At 32.0% G+C, this 17493-nt stretch overlaps 1 long non-coding RNA gene across 2 annotated transcripts; it reads left to right on the top strand.

Annotated features, from left to right (window-relative positions):
• The first annotated feature begins 10988 nt into the window (after positions 1–10988).
• LOC133307631 (uncharacterized) lies at positions 10989–12728 on the top strand. 2 transcript variants are annotated; one of them, XR_009751057.1, is made up of 3 exons: positions 10989–11397; positions 11668–11947; positions 12680–12728. It is a non-coding gene; the product is annotated as an uncharacterized LOC133307631 (long non-coding RNA). The 2 variants fall into 2 exon arrangements; XR_009751058.1 differs by having other exon boundaries at positions 11656–11947.
• Positions 12729–17493: the final 4765 nt, after the last annotated feature.

The following is a 17493-nucleotide window of genomic DNA, read 5'->3' as shown; positions in this document are numbered from 1 at the left end:
TAATGGATAAGACAAAATTAAGAAAATTTAAAAAATATTTTTTAATTATACTAACCCTTTTACGATAATAATGAATCATGAACCGGACTTCTAACACTCCTAAGAGACCCATAATCTCACTACTGATAGGAACTCATCTATAAACAGTGGCAGACTTACTTTGTTCCTCCCGCACCTGATGAACTTTCAAGTAATTATTATTATTTTTTTTACAAAAAGGATAATTAGGTAATGGGCAGTTAACAAAAAAACACTATCTCCATATTCGTCCCTTACAATAAAAAGTCTCGAGATTTTAAGTTAAGAAATTCCAACCGGATCCATTTAGTTTAAATTATTCGTCCCTTAAAAAGAAAGTCTCGAGGTCCTTAAGTTAAGAAATTTAAAGTGGACCCATTTAGTTTAAATCGTGGCTGACAAATTAAGAAAAGACTCACATTAATCCCTCAAAAGAGACCAAAATGGATCTACTTTGAATTTTATAAGAACCACGATACTAATTGTTTTTGTGAGAGACTAAAGTGGAGACCGTGTTTTTTCGTTAGGATCCAAAGTGGGCTTCACTCATTAGGTAAAGGTGAAATAAAGATGAAAAAATTCGTTCTCCAGTTCTCATACTTCTCGCATCATCGACCAGCTATGTTTTTTGGGGTTTGCTTTCAGCTTATGTGCCTCGCTTGAAAAGAGATGATTGATGTCAGGTGTACATTTTCAAATGAGTTAATCTCCAGAGATAAGGGCCTTCATTGTGATTTTGCTTGCCTTCTGTACAGCCATTCATACATGTAGTGTTGACTTTTTTATTCACCATACATGTATAAATTTACTGGAGTATATTCTGCATTACCTTGTCATGGAAGCAATTAGATTATGAACAAGTTCATAACTTAACTTTGTATATAAATGTTGATTTAAACTTTCTTTACAAAAAAAATTTGGAAGCGTTATCCCCGAACCCCAACACTAAATATGTGAACATAACAAAACTTCCTGTGTTAATCCAACAAAGTACACACATTCTTTAAATTCTCTCTCTTGAATGTCAGTGTGCATACACCATATTCTTTGGCTACTCCGTCAACATTATTTTGCATAGTGACCTACTTTCAAAGGTATCTTTTTCAAATACATGATAGAGGACATATAAATCATACGAAAACATTACCAATCTCTATAGCAAGAAGAAAATATTAGCGCCGTTTGTGAAATCGATAAACTTCTATTCTTGTCCAAAGAAATATGCTTTTAAAGTGTCACGGGAAAATTGAAACTAGAAGGGACGTTGTCTATCTTGTAAACGCCATGGCATTCCACCAAAAAAGAGGCTGTGACGGCTATATAACTGTATGGGATGCAAACAACAAAAAGAGTACTGTAATACCTCACGAAAAATAACAGAATAATAATAATAATAAGATTAATAGTAATAAATAATAGTATAATAAAAGCCTATTTGAATCCTCTCAATTTTAAGCTAGAAGCTACTTATAAGCTAAAGTTAAAAAAAAGTTTAAAAAAAGAAACTAAAAGCTGTTTGAAAATTACATAAAAAATTTAACTTAAAATTTACTTAAAAACACATATTTCAAGAAAATTATTTTTCTTTCTATCTTTATCACTCTTCATTTAAAAAAGAGAGCATACAATTCAAGAAAAACAAATAAGAGCTTAACAAAAAGCTCCTAAGACTTTTAGTTTTCATTTTCTTTTCATTATAAAAAAAGAATTTTTTGTTATAAGAGCTTTTTTCAAAACCTGTTTGGCCTAGCTTATACTTATAAGTAGCTTCTAACTTAAAAAAATCCAAACAGGCACTAAGTATATCTTTATGTATAATATATCAAGTTAGATATACTGAGTCTAGCATAAAGTGGTGGACATTGATTATTATTTAATTGATAATGTAAATAATTATTTTGTAACAATAAATTATATCAACTGTGATAACCTAAAGAAAAATAATAGTAGTAAAATTATATTTATCCCTATGAATTTTATAATATTAAATATTTTGGATTAGAATGACTTAGCATCATCCTAGTAATATCTTATTTAATGAAAATGAGTTAGTCATGAGTTAACAATATCCTATAATGAGCCTATAAGAAAAGAAAAAAGAAAGAAATTCTAAGAAGAAAAAGGAAACAAATGATTATAGGAAAAAAAGGGAAATAAATTCTTTAAAGAAACATTTGCAACAAAGCTCATATCTTGAGCCCAAAATACGTGGGGGTTTAGTCTAGCCGAACCAAATAATATTTACTCATCATCTCTCCATTTCTCTTCTCCTCTTCTTTTCTTTCTTCTTAATTAAAATTTTATTTTATTTTTAATTATTATTCTTTTTTGCTACCAAACTGCATTTATTAAATCGCTCTTCTTCAAAAGAAGTCATTAATCACGGAGATCAGGTAATCCTAATCCCAAAGTGATCTTATGTTAGTTTAGTATGAAAATTCTCATATGATGATCTTTACGATATCATATGTAGATTTTAAATTTAAATTACTACATGTGATATTTATAGTATTTTTGGAAACTTTATTAGAAAAATAATAGGATTATTATTTTGGGAATAAATAGAGATGACGAATAATTTACTATGATTGATTAAATGATAAAAAATTTGATTATGTGCGAATAAATGTAGAAATTATGATTATGAAAACTTTCCAAATATGTGATTTATGATTGAATTTGAAATTGTGATACTCTTTAAGAAAACTTTCCAAATATATGATTTATGATTGAAATTGAAATTATGTGTGATTGTTATTAATTAATAGTGGAAAGATAGTTTTTGGGATGGTATCTCCTAAAGTGATGAACACAAAAGTCTTTGAGCTTTATGCCTTCAATATTTATATGATGTGAAGAGATGTTATCTGTTCTTCTCAAAGTGGTAGAACGCGATGAGGGTTTTTTGTTTTTTGGTCCATTTTTATTTATTTATATTTCTAAATTGCAAAAATAAGATTTTCTATTTTTTATTATTGTTAATGAATCAAAATAAAATCAAGAATTGGTAAATAAATTACCCCTCGAGGGAGTTCATATCTCTATTTAGATTTAATTCATTACTTTTAGTATTTGACTGCAACTTGTAAAAGTTGGTTGGAATGTTATAATCGTTCAACGATTTCATACAAAACTTTTAACATTCAAGCAATTAAAATATTTATAAATTTGTTTAGGGATAGGATATTGTGACACACAAATAATGTTACGCACAATGTTACGATCATATCTTAACAGTTGATTTCTGCCAATCAACGGTTATCATTTATTGTGAATTAATAATTAATTAATGAGTTTGATTTGAAAAATGATAACCGTGGATTAACGGAAATCAACGGTTAAGATGTGGTCGTAACATTGTGCGTAACATTATTTGTGTGTCACGATATCCTATCCCATTTGGTTGATTATGATTAACATTTCAGCATATTGTGTTGATGATTATGATTGTGATTAGGATTATCACCATGATTGTTTATTTCTGAATATATAAGGAATTAATGGCAATTAAAATGATTTAAAACTATTGTTTAAAGAAAACTGTTATAAAGTTATTTGAAATCATTTCAACATTTATGTGCATATTATTACATTCATGATTTAAAGTTGTCGTTTCATTTCATCATTAATGATATTATAATATTCACATTTATGATTTAAAGTTACTGTTATTAGAATCGTTTCAAATATTGTTGAACTAATTATTTATACCTCTTATTAAGAATAAGTCTTGTGTATAAAGCGAAATTTATTCTTAATGCTTATTTTTCTTTTTATTAATGGCCAAAAATAATGGCTAGTGGTGTGTGGGGCTTATTGTAATACTTGATGCATATGGTTAACTAGACTTTTGGGTAGAATTTTTAAACTTATAATTGTTATTTTGACAACTTTTAGAAGTATGCAGATGGGCTCTTTAATTTCTAATAGCCTGTGATATAATATACAACAGCAATATATAATTTAAAAAATTTAATTTATGTAAAATATTTATAATTCTTCATTTATTTTTGTTTATGCTCCTTAAATGGTAATGGATATTTGAAAAATATATATTCTCCTACTCCTCGAGCAGTAGTGAGTGTCTCATGCTCCTGAAGTAGCAATGAGTTTTAATTAAAAAAAATATTCGATATTTGATAACATACATTATCTTACTCCTAAAGTAGCATGGGTGAAATAATACTTGAGAAACATATATCCTCCTATTGTGTAGTGGTGGTGAGTGTTTAAAAATATCCTTATTGGATATTTGCAATATTATATCATTTTTTCTTATTATTAATTTCAGAATCTTTTCAATATAACGTTGTATCAATTGTTGAAAAGCCACATTTTCACATTATTGAAGTAAGTGAAAATAATTATGATTTCAGATCTGTTGGTTCAAAAGCATTGCCTAAAGCAAATGACAAATCTATGCAAAACTCTAGCTATTTTGAGGGTTGTGAGTACAGGTAATGATATAAGGTAATGATATAATCGTTGAAAGGATGAAAGAAAATTCAATGTTGGGTCAAATCATGACAAATAAAAGAATTCAAATGAAGATAGCTAATGAAATAAATATGGTTAAAAAAAATAAAGGCAAAAATGTTAAATCTCATGTCATTGAAAAGAAGCCTAAAGTCATTTTGTTGGTTATTGCTCCTGAAGTAGCATATACATAATTAAATTAATGATTCTAATTATTTTATTTTATACTAATTGAATTCATTCCTTAATTATTTTTATTATGTTATGTTATTTCTAGTATAATCTTATGTTGAGTTTGTTAATTTTATTAACTTCTTGAAGAAGTTATATTTTATTAATTTGCATAATATTGCAAATATTTACAAATATTAATATGTGACTAATTGTCCCTAAAGGACATCATGTAAATATAATAAATTTAAAGTGCACAAATTTTATTCTTTGATATTGATGATATTGATGAACTGCTTTTAAACTTATATTGCACATGTAAATGAGCTTGGGGTGGAAGATCCTTGAGGACCCCTTGTCTTACTGAGATTTCTGGTTTAGATATCTCACCCCACGTTTGGGGAATGCTTATTTTAGGTTCAAGTAGTATGGTGACTGATGCCTCTGGTAGCAGGAGGCCAGAGCTTAGCTGATTATGATATTTATGCTGTATTGCTGACATGACTGGATTGGATGCTGTTTATGTTTTCTGCTCTTTATGTTTTGAGTTGAGACTTATGTTGGGCTTTGTTGCCTTATTTGGGTGAGCATGGGAGTTGTCCATGCCACTATGTTGTTAGTACTTTTGAGTCGAGTTGTATAAACTGCTAGTTGGTCCGGTCTACGTGTTGTTGTTCCGTGACTAGAGACATATATTATGTTATTTTAATTAATCAGATATTTCAGTTAGCTGTTTTATTGCAATTGCATACAGACGATGTTTTATTAATGGACTAATAAGCAAGTTGGTAATGATAATGACTTCATAATTGAAAAGAAAAAGATATTCCGCATTTTTTTATTAAGCGCAGCTTAATACGATAGTATGATAACATTACCGGATATATACAGGGTGTTACAAAGTGCAAAGCTAACTCTATTACATTCAAATAAAAATCTAAGACTAAAGTTTTTTTTTTAATACATAATATTTATGACAGCTAGAAATACTAAGTCGTATCCTCACTGCCCACTGCTAGCCCGATTTCTTGCCACCTGATTTACTGAAAATCTGCTCCCCCACAGCCGCAAGATCATATCAGTCAAACAATCACAAACAGTCAGCAAAGCTGGTAATCTTAATCAAAACAAATATATAACTTAATATAAAAGATGAAATCGAATAACAGCTGACTCAAATAATAATTCAACGTATATATAGAATTAAATCTATTATTATAAATTATCGTTATTAAATTTCTTTAGTGGGAAGAGAACCATGGTAGACCCGGGAAATCCTGCCAGTTTACCCCGTGACCCGGAAAATAACCACTGTTACCAGCCACGTATAATCAAAATTGGCCATCATCAATTCACATCTTCCTAGTGTGCACACGTCTTCCCAAAGTTGCTACTAGTACTCCGAAAAATAACCACGGTTGCCAGATACCACTTTGGGAAGAAAAGATATAATCTTTTTCACATCAGTTTCACATCGGAGGCATAAAGCCCAAAAGTTGTGTTCATCACCTTGGGAGGTACCACCCCAAAGCTTTCCTCCCACCGTTGATTTATTACAATCACACACAATCATCATATCACAATTATCACATTTGAAAATTTCTTCTTTCAATATATCCATTACTCAAGGACATCATAACTTCCATACTATTCAAAAGTATTAAAATATTCAAATAAAATTCAACTCATATCTATTATGATAATCCAAATATCTATCAACATAGGGATTAGGATTACCTGGTCTCCGTTTTTGTTAATTTCTAGAAGAAAAGAGTAATTTAGGGCAGAGAACCGGTTGGTAATCAGAAGAATATAAAATAAACTAAGTTTTTGAACTAAGAAGAGAGAATAGTAGAGGAGAAATGTTGAAGAGTGAATTGGTTTAGTTAGGCTAGGCCTCTATTTATAGTTGAAGTTTTGGGTTCAGATATGGGTTTCGTGCATTTATTTCCTTTTTTTCTTCATTGATGTATCTGGCTCAGATTTTGACTTTATACACTATTTTATTTTTATTCTTAATTTCTTAGAATATAACTGACTTATTTGCTAACTTAAGGCTGACTCATTATTGACTCATCATATATAATCAAATTACCAATCAAACATTACTAATCAACCATTAATACATAAATCATCAAACAACTAATAAATCAATTAATCATAATTTATCATCTAATATATATATATACATATTAATATTATTTTATTAAAAATAATCTAGATTATTACAAAGTATCAAAATTGTTTTCCAATAGCACTCATATCGCACAAAATAATTTTATCAAAGGTAAAATTAATATTATACTTTGTTATCTATCACCATAAAATATATATATATTACTACTAATTTATAGTTTATTATTATTATATTATTATTATTATTGTTATTATTATTTTGTTAATAAAAGTATGGGGTATTACAAGGATGCATATTAAAATGCATTTAATGGACGTCGTGACTACAGGGTCACTTGACAATGATATTTATATGAAAATCCCTTAAGGATTCTCCATACCCTATATGGAAAGAATAAAAGTCGCAGTATGTTTAGCATTGAGCTGCAAAAGTCGTTGTATGATGGTCTCAAGCGTATTATTATCTCGACCTGCAGATCGAGCATCTTCCAAAATGATTATTTTATTTTCACCAATGTTATTATATAAGTGACCTAATGATGGTTCATTAACTAGAAGCGAATATAGATCCATTTAGACCAAATAACGAAAAAGGATTAGGACTTGAAGCTCTTAATCTTTAACGTCATGGGAACACTATTATACTCTTCAAATTGCAACAGGTCTGATATTGCATTTGCAGTAGAAGTTCTAGCTAGACATAATGTGGCCATTTAATGCATTGGAACGATGTTAATCATATTTTGATTATCTTCAAGTATTTACACATGATATGGAGATTTTACATTGGTGGAATGTTTTGATGCTGACTATTTGTATAATAATAACATATTAGATATGCATTTGTTTGTGGAAGCACTGCAAAGCTATAAAAACTAAGCCTAGTCGCTATTTCCTTAATAAATTACTTTCATCACAGGAGCAAATTAATTATCACTATCCCCGAAGAATGGAACTCTGAAGGTTTATTACTATAATTTTTCTTTGCTAAGATTTTCTTCCCAAAAGGATTTTTCTTGGCTAAAGATTTTTAATGAGACAATTTATGCGAGGTTTTTAATAGCACACATCATGTACTCTTTTTCTTCGTTAGTTTTTTTCCATTGGGTTTTTTAGCAAGATTTTAACGAGGCATGAAATTAGAGTAAATAATATCCAACGAGATGTGTTGTAAATGGAAGTTAATGATCAAATTGAATGAACATTACTACAATTTATTTTGGGAGATTATTATAAGATAATCATTTTAGAAAAATATAAATGTTGATTTATTCCCTTAACTTCAGCAGTAACTATATGACTTAATTGAGGGGCAGTTATATACATTACACTATTTTTCCCTTTACCAAGTTTTTATTCCACTCGAATTTTCTTGGAATTTTTAATGTTGCATATTAGTAGTGTATGGTCATTTAAGAGGGAGTGTTGTAAAATATATAGTATAATATGTGGATGACTCTTTGGTTGCCCATGTCTTTTGGTGTATTATGTAACTGCAATATTAGTAGTGTATTTAATGTATTTATCCCTTCATTATGTTCAAAGTCCTATATAAGGACATGACTCTTGTAAGAATGTGGATGATCGATGAATAATAAGGTTCCTGCATCATACTTTATCTTCTTTCTCTTATTTCCCTCAAATCTTTTTCTCTAGTTTTATAACATTTTTAACTTTATTTTTTAAACTCTTTTTTTAACTTAAACTTAAAATTAATTTTTTTAGCTTAAAAAAAATGTGTCAAACAAACTCTAAACCAAATTATTTTACCTGCATCTAGGAATATACTGTAAGTGCTTTTACCTCTTTCGACTAATAAGAAAAAAAAAAGATTCGTATAATTTCATTAAAAGCTATGCATACAAAATTTTAAAAAATTCATTATTTTTCAAAGTACTGAAAATAAAAGAGTAATTTTTGATTTTATCTTTTTATAACAAATTTTAATATAGAAATTTATTTAAATAAAGTGCAACAAATTTATTTTTTCTAGAATAATTTTAAGCACGTTGAATTGAAATGTAGTCATTGCAATAACTACAACATTGCCACAACTTTAAGGACCCGTTTCCTGCTCTAGATTAGAAAGGTATGAGAAAATAATTTATCATATACCCTATGTCATGTTTGAGAGGAGTCTAAATGTCTTTATCACTAACCTGTCGTGTACTTCAAATTAGTTCTATAGCTGGCTTAAAGAGTCGAAGTTTGTAAGAATACGAGTGATCTAACTCAAAGATAATTAGGGTTAGATTAACTTCAAGAAAAAAGAAGAAGAAGAAGATGATAACTTATCATATCTTATTCTTATCATGTGTTTGGTGATCCTAAGGCAAAAGGATAGGATAATCTTATCAGGTTAACTTATTTTATCACCCTGTTAAGAACCTGCTAAGTTGTCTAAGGCTCTGTTTGAGAGATGGTTTTTGGAGGGGAAGGGAAGGAAAAAGAGGGTTTTAGGAAGCTCTTCCCTTGTTTGTGAGTAAAAAAAATGAGGGAAAGGAATTGAGATTTTTTACTAAACTCTCCAAAATTCTTCTTCTTCTTAAAATTTAAGTTCCCCCAAGTTGGGGGGAGTGAGGGAAAAATATTAAAAATTATTTATCTACCCTTAGCATTAAAATGTGAAAACTACATAAATGTGAATCATTTTTAAATGTAACATTATTAGAAAAATCTCAAATACCGACAGAATTTATCGACGAAAAATATTTCGTCCAAAATAGTGATGAAATTTTTGATGAAAATCATATACGTCAAAAAACAATTACGTCAAAATATTTCACGATAAACATTTCCATCAAAATTTGTGACTAAAAACATTTACGTAATTTTTTTTTTTGTCAAAATTCTTTACGGAATCTAAATTTCGTCAAAACAATTCCCTCAACATTTTTCACAAAACACATATTCATCGAAATTTTTCACGAAAAATATTTCCATCAAAATTTTCAATGAAACACATTTCCATCGAAAATTTTTGACAGAAAAAAATTTCATTTACAGAATTTAAATTCTGTCGAAAGTTTTTGACGAAAATATTTTCGTTAAATTTTTTGACACGAAAATTCCTGTCAAAATTTTTAACGAAACACATTTCCATTAAAAATTTCCGACGAAAAATATTTCCGTCAAGTTTTTTGAAAAAAATATTTTCGTCAAAATTTTCAACGGAACACATTTCTGTAAAAAATTTTGACAGAAAAAATATTCTGTCAAAATTTTTAACGAAACACATTTCCATTGAAAATTTTTCTTAAAAAGTTTTGACGGAAAATATTTATGTAAAAAATTTTGACGAAAAAATATTCATCAAAATTCTTAATAGAATCCAAATTCCGTCAAAAGTTTTTGACAAAAATTTTTTCGTCATAATTTTTGACGAAAAAATTGTCCTCAAAATTTTTGACGAAACACATTTATATCAAAATTTTTTGAAAAAAAAATATTTTCGATAAAAAACATTTCTATCGAAATTTTCAATGGAACATATTTTCGTCAAAAAATTTCAACGAAAAACATTTCTGTAAAAATTTTTTTAAAAAAAAAATTCGTCAAAATTCTTTACAGAATCTAAATTCTGTCTAAAGTTTCACAGAAACATTTCCCACAAAATTTTTGAAAAAATATTTCCATTGAAATTTTCATTGACACATTTTCATCGAAGATTTTGGACGGAAAATTTTTCGTCAAAATTTCTGAAGGAATTCTTTTTTCCATCAAAACCTTTGATGGAATTGTTTTTGTCAAAAATATTTAACAAATCATTTTCGTCAAAACTGTTAACGAAAACTAAATTCTGTGCAAAATTTTGACTGAAATTTTATTTTACGAAAATATTTCATCGGATAAAAATTCCATCGTCTTCGATGAAAAATATCCCGATGAAAAAATATTTTTTTACAGAATTTTTGTCGTTTTCAACATAGGATTTTTGTTAAAAATATGACCTTTTTTAGTAGTCTTAAAACTACATAAATAATTATGTTTAGCAATTTTAAATTTTATTTTATTGTAAAATATAATAATTGTATTAATTATAAAAAAAAGGCAAAATTGTAAAAATTTGTCGTTGACCCTTCAATTCTCCTTTACTATTTTTTTAATCCCAAATAAGGAAAGAGAATAATCTCTAATTTCCTTTCCCTCCCTCCTATTTGGATGTCCTCCCTTCCCCTCCAAACTCAAGCCTTTTCCAATTCTACCTGCCAACCTTGTTACTGGACGATCGCTGTCACCATTGAATAGCTCCGTCACCAATTAGCCCCTACTCTCGAAACACCACACCGATGTCGGAAACATCTTTGGAAAATGGCATCATTTCAAACTCGCTAGCTATAATGCACCGACACTTTAGAAAACCTGACATGTTCTGTCCGATATTTTCCGACACTAAATCGTGCTATTTCTGTGTATTGAGTTGCAGAGAACATGGCTTCAGTAGTGCCTCTGAATCAGCCTGGATAGATTTTCCCGTAGAGAACGCATACTCAGGAGTATCGCGTCGTCTCGCAAACTGACCAAAGAAACTCACCAGAACCTCAATGATTCAAGGAATGATTCCAACAATTTATGCAAATCCTAGCCGCCTACGAGGTGGGTACAAATCATGCTCAGGTTTTTTATTATTGTTCTTGATGGCTATAGCTGAGCAAAACTTTTGATACACTTTGAATGAAAACAAATCAACCAAGTTTGACTCATAAAAGGATGCTCTAAAATTATGTTTAGGGGATATTTCCTTTACATTTATGTATAGGGGTACGACTAATTGGTTATAATTAATTGGTTTTGCTTTTGCATACGAATAAAGTTTTGTTTGTTTCCATTTTTTATATTTTTAAATATGAGAAGAAGCGTGTGCAGTGGCATGAAGTTGGTGAGAAGGTTTCAGCTTGTGGCATGAAACTGGAAAGCAAAAAGCAAGCTATGGGCGTCAGAGTCAGAGTGAGAGAGCGGTTTGTGGACGCACAAAATTTAGCAGCGTTTGCGTTTGCGTTTGCGTGTGAGAGTGAGTGAGTGAGTTTTCAATTTGACATTTATACCCTCTTTGATCTTCATCTTCATCTTCTCTCCGTTTCCATGGCGCCTGCTATGAGGATCCTTTTCGGACTTCTCACATTTGTCACCATCGGAATGATTATAGGTAATTTTCATTTTAGATGCTTTATCGATTTCATATTACGTTACCAACTTATTATAATGGAGCCATGATCTCCGTGCGTGCATTTCATCTTCTTCTTTAAATTACATAACTAGCCTTATTTTACATTCTATGCCAACAAAACCGAATGAGCTAATTAAAGTTGAAAGAAATGCCTCTGTTGTCCTCCTCAACAGTAACTGCACTACTTTGAATACTTGTATTTGGTATTACAAGTTCATGAAGAAAAAGTGCTCTTGGCTTTTAGTTTAATGCTGCAGTTACCACAGAACTAGCTCATAGATGCTCTTGTGTTTTGAAAGCTGTGGAATGCCAAAGGTGATCCACGTTTCACAATTATGTCTAGAAAAAAAATGATTAAAGAAGAAGAGATTTTGTGATATATCTGCAGAGATATTTGCAATTCCTTATCGTGGGTGATTATGTGTTCATTTATTTTTAGGTGTTGGCAACTCCCCTCCCACCCCTTTTTGAAAAATCTATAGACTATGTTGCGTGCAATTTAGAGATAATTCCTGTTTTTGAATAATTTTTTTTGCAAATTGGTGGATTTATTTCTTCTATATTCCTGTGTTGGCTTATTGCACTACTAGAAAAGAATTATGTCAGTAATAAAATGGTTTCTTACTGTTAAATTATTAACAAGAATCAATACCAACAAAGTTTTTCATTATATAATTATCTAATGGATTCTTTTCTGTTCTGGAATTACAGGTGCTCTCTCGCAATTGGCATTCATACGAAAATTGGAAGAATCATATGGTATAAAGTTGTACTCTTTCTCTTAGTATTGTGGCTTAATAGTGTTTAAGGGGCTGTTTGGTTTTTATTTTCAAGAACTGGTGTCCGTTTTTAAAATAAAGAAACAACAAAACTTGTTTGCAAGAATGTTTTCTGTCTTAATTTTTAATGACAATAGGCTTGTCAAGAAACAATTATCTTGAAAGTTTAAGCTGCTAGGTGAAAGCACATGGATGACTCTCTATATTATTATTTTAACACACCCCTTTATACAAGAGCTCTTTAGACTCAAAACGTTGACGAGTGAAAACATACCTACTTTGTGCCAAAATTCAACATTTTATTGGAAGAATGGGTATCAAACTGAATACCACTTGCTCACAAACACTCTAATACCATGTTGGGAACCTACTTTTTCAAAAGCTTAAGCTTTTAGTGGAAGGCACATGAATGATTTTCTAACTTACGTCTGTAACAAGGTGAAACCAAATATGATATTTATGATAGGGGGATATGATGAAATATAAGACAGAAATGTTTTTCATATATTGATTGACACCCAAAGGGTTCTATATATACAGATTACAAGGTAGTTAAGGAGTTGAAGTAATAAATAAAAATAAATAAAAGTACACAACAAACGAAGAGGCATCAACTAATCAAAGAGACTAGACTCTAGAATATTCTACACTCCCCCTCAAGTTAGGAGATATATATTGATCATCCCCAACTTGCTAATTAAATCCTCAAAGATGGGTTTGTGTAACCCTTTGGTGAGAATGTCGGCTGTTTGCTCCTTGGTAGGTATATATGACAAACATACACTACCCTCGTCCAATTTTTCTTTGATAAAGTGACGATCAACCTCCACATGTTTGGTTCTATCATGATGTACATGATTTTGAGCAATACTGACAGCAGCCTTATTATCACAATAGAGTCTGACAGGTAGAGAATAAGATATCTTTAATTCTTCAAGGAGTCTTCTTAACCAGATTCTTTCACAAATGCCATGGGCTAGCGCCCGAAATTCTGCTTCTGGCAACAACAGTTTGTTTCTTACTTCTCCAGGTCACAAGATTTCCCCAGACATAGGTACAATATCCTGAAGTGGATCTTCGGTCCATTGCAGAGCCAGCCCAATCAGCATATGTATCGATTTCTATCATCCTTTTGTGTCCTCTTTTAAAGAGCATTCCTCGACCAGGGGTATTTTTGAGGTACTTGAGGATTCTAAAAACCGCACTAAGGTGTTTTTCCTTAGGAGAATGCATGAATTGGCTAACCATGCTAACTGCAAATGCAATATCAGGCCGAGTGTGAGATAAGTAGATCAGCTTTCCTACCAACCTTTGGTACAGCTCCCTGTCAACATCTTCTCCATCTCCAATTCCCAATTTAATATTGGGTTCAACTGGAGTTTCTGCAGGCTTGCACCCAAGCATACCTGTTTCTTGTAGCAGGTCTAGGATATATTTCTTCTGAGATAAGAAGATTCCTGCCTTGCTACGAGCAACTTCCATTCCAAGGAAATATTTGAGTGATCCAAGGTCCTTCAGTTCAAACTGATTAGCTAAACACCCTTTTAAAGATTTTATTTCCTCCCAGTCATCACCTTTGACAATTATGTCATCAACATAAACAATGAGGATAGCAATTTTATCACTATTGGAGTGTTTAAAAAATAAAGTGTGATCAGTCTGAGCTTGGATAAATCCTCTTCCTTTAACAGCACGAGTAAACTTGTCAAACCACTCTCTAGGGGATTGTTTAAGTCCATAAAGAGACTTCTTCAACATGCATACTGAACCATCTCCCTCCTCAAAACCAGGTGGTAGATCCATGTAAACTTCCTCATGTAAGTCCCCATTTAAGAAGGCATTCTTTACGTCCAATTGATGCAAGGGCCAATCAAGGTTGGCAGCAAGTGACAGTAGGACTCGGATAGAGTTAAGTTTGGCAACGAGAGCAAACGTCTCCTGATAGTCTATCCCATAAGTCTGAGTAAATCCTTTGGCAACCAATCTGGCCTTATATTTGTTGATGCTGTTATCTGCATTAAATTTTATTGTGAACACCCATTTGCAACCTACAGTTTTCTTTCTTCTGGGAAGTGCCACGGACTCCCAAGTTCCATTTTTTCTGAGTGCATCCATTTCTTCAAAGACTGCATCCCTCCATTTAGGGTCATTAAGTGCCTCTTGGATATTTTTTGGTATTTTTGTACCGTATAATATAGTGTTGAAAGCATGAAAACCTTAAGATAACTTTTCATATGAAATGTGATGAGAAATAGGATGAGCAGTGCAAGATCTAGTACCTTTTCGAAGGGCAATAGGCATATCTAGGTTAGCTGTACCAGTGTTCTCAAGTGGATTGCTGGAACTAGGACTCAGGTCAGAATCCTGGCAGTCTAGAGGATCTTGAGGAGATTTACGCCTGCTGTAGAATTTTCCCCATTTACCGGGAGGATCTCCAGTCTCTGGTACAGTTGCTGTCCTTGTCTCTTGTACATTAACTCCCCCTGTCTCCAAAGGTAAAGGAACAACAGATGTTTCAGATGTTTCCAAGGGTAAAGGTAAGACAGTAGAATTATTTGGAATCCAAGACTTGTCTTCATTTACACCAATAGACTCCCCTTGAAGAGAAGTCGAGGGAAAAAATGATTGTGTTTCATAAAAAGTAACATCCATAGAAACAAAGACCTTTCGAAGAGAAGGTGAGTAGCACTTATAACCTTTTTGATTAGGAAGATATCCTATGAAGACACATCTAACAGACTTAGGATCAAGTTTGGACCTTTGATGTGGAGGAATATGAACAAAAACCACACAGCCAAACAATTTTGGAGGAAGGTAAGATAGAGCCCGAAAGGAGGGAAAAGAGCGGGTAAGGCAAGATATGGGAGAATGAAAATTCAGGACACGAAAGGGCATTCGATTGATGAGATATGAGGCAGTCAAGACAGCCTCCCCCCACAGGTATTTAGGGACATGCATTGTAAACAAGAGGGCTCTAGCAACTTCAATGAGATGTCTATTTTTTCGTTCAGCCACCCCATTTTGTTGAGGGGTGTTAGGACAAGAACTTTGATGGATAATACCTTGCTTGGTTAGGTAATCACCAAGAACAGAATTGAAATATTAAGTACCGTTGTCAGTTTGCAGGATTTGGATAGAAGTCTGGAATTGAGTTTGTATCATAGCATGAAAGTTTTTAAAAGTGGCTGCAGCTTCAGACTTATCCTTTAGAAGATATACCCAGCATACTCTGGAATGATCATCAATGAAGGTAATAAACCAACGAGCACCAGATATATTTTTTTCACGAGCTGGTCCCAAATATCACTATGAATCAATGTAAATGGAGACGAAACATGATAATCTCTGGGGGAATAAGAAACACGAGAGTGTTTTGCAAATTGACAATCATCACAACAAAAGGAACTTGGTTTTTTATTGATAAATAAGTTTGGAAACAGCTTTTGAAGATAAAAGAAATTTGGGTGTCCTAAACGACGATGCCACAACAAAACATCATTACAATCATCTGATAAACATAAAGAGTGATTTGCAAAAAATCTCTTTTCATGAGAATCTTCTTCAAAATAGTAAATCCCTTCTTCCTCTCTAGCACTGCCAATCATCAGCCCCGAATCCTGTTCCTGAAAAACACAGGTTTTGGCAGAGAATTTAGCAACACAATGCAATTCAGAGGAAAATTTACTAATAGAAATAAGGTTACAAGTAAGAGAAGGGACATGAAGGACAGAATTCAGAGTAATATGTCCCGCAATATTAGAGAAACTACCATCAGCAGTCCTTATTCGTGACTGGTGATAATAAGGGGTATAAGAACAGAACAAGGTTGCATTACCTGTCATATGATCAGAAGCTCCGGAATCAAGAATCCAACGACTACTACGATCAACATGGCTAGTTGCCTCAGCTGATTGAGACATCACCTTCTGAAATTGCTCATACTGAGCTTTAGGGATGAATACACCATCGGGATTTGGAGAGGCACGAGACTCCTCACCCTTATCATCAGAAGAGATTTGATAAGCACGACTCTTGTTCAACCCCTTTGTTTTCCAGTTTGGTGGTTTTCCATGAATTTCCCAACATTTTTCGCGAGTGTGACCACTCTTATTGCAATGAAAACACCATCGGTCAGAACGTTTTGCATCGCTAGGGGGACGAGGAGTATGTTTTGCTACTAAGGCAGATGCATCGGAGGATTTAGAGTTCTTGTCTCCCAACATTACCTTTCGGCGAAGTTCCTCCCGTCGTACCATAGAAAAAGCAGCTGCAATGGAAGGTAATGGGTTCTGACCCAATAACCTACCACGAACATCATCAAGATCACGATTAAGGCCAGCAAGAAAATCATAGAGACGTTTTTTTCTCTAAGTAACTCTTAAACCTTGCATTAGCTTCTAAACCTTGAAGATCTGCTGCATCATAAAGATCCAACTCCTGCCACAAAGTTTTTAAAGTAAGAAAGTATTCAGTAACAGACATCCCCTCTTGATGTAACTCGCTTACCTTGGTGTTGAGTTCAAAAGCCTGAGAAGCATTGCCCAGGTCAGAATAATATTCTTTAACGGCATCCCAAATTTCCTGAGCCGTATCAAGAAACAAATAAGTTTGACTGATATCAGGATTCATGGAGTTAGTCAACCAGGTCATGACCAAGGCATTTTCAGTCATCCATTTATCATAATCAAGTGTCTATTAGTAGCACAATAGACTTAACCTAACGAAAGGTAGGCTACATAAACATCA

This window comes from Gastrolobium bilobum, unplaced genomic scaffold (genome assembly GCF_033153095.1).
Source record: "Gastrolobium bilobum isolate Gb01-03AN ecotype WA unplaced genomic scaffold, APGP_CSIRO_Gbil_v1 utg11686, whole genome shotgun sequence".
In the NCBI taxonomy this organism is placed as follows: Eukaryota; Viridiplantae; Streptophyta; class Magnoliopsida; order Fabales; family Fabaceae; genus Gastrolobium; species Gastrolobium bilobum.
This window is presented reverse-complemented; position numbering and strand designations above follow the sequence as displayed.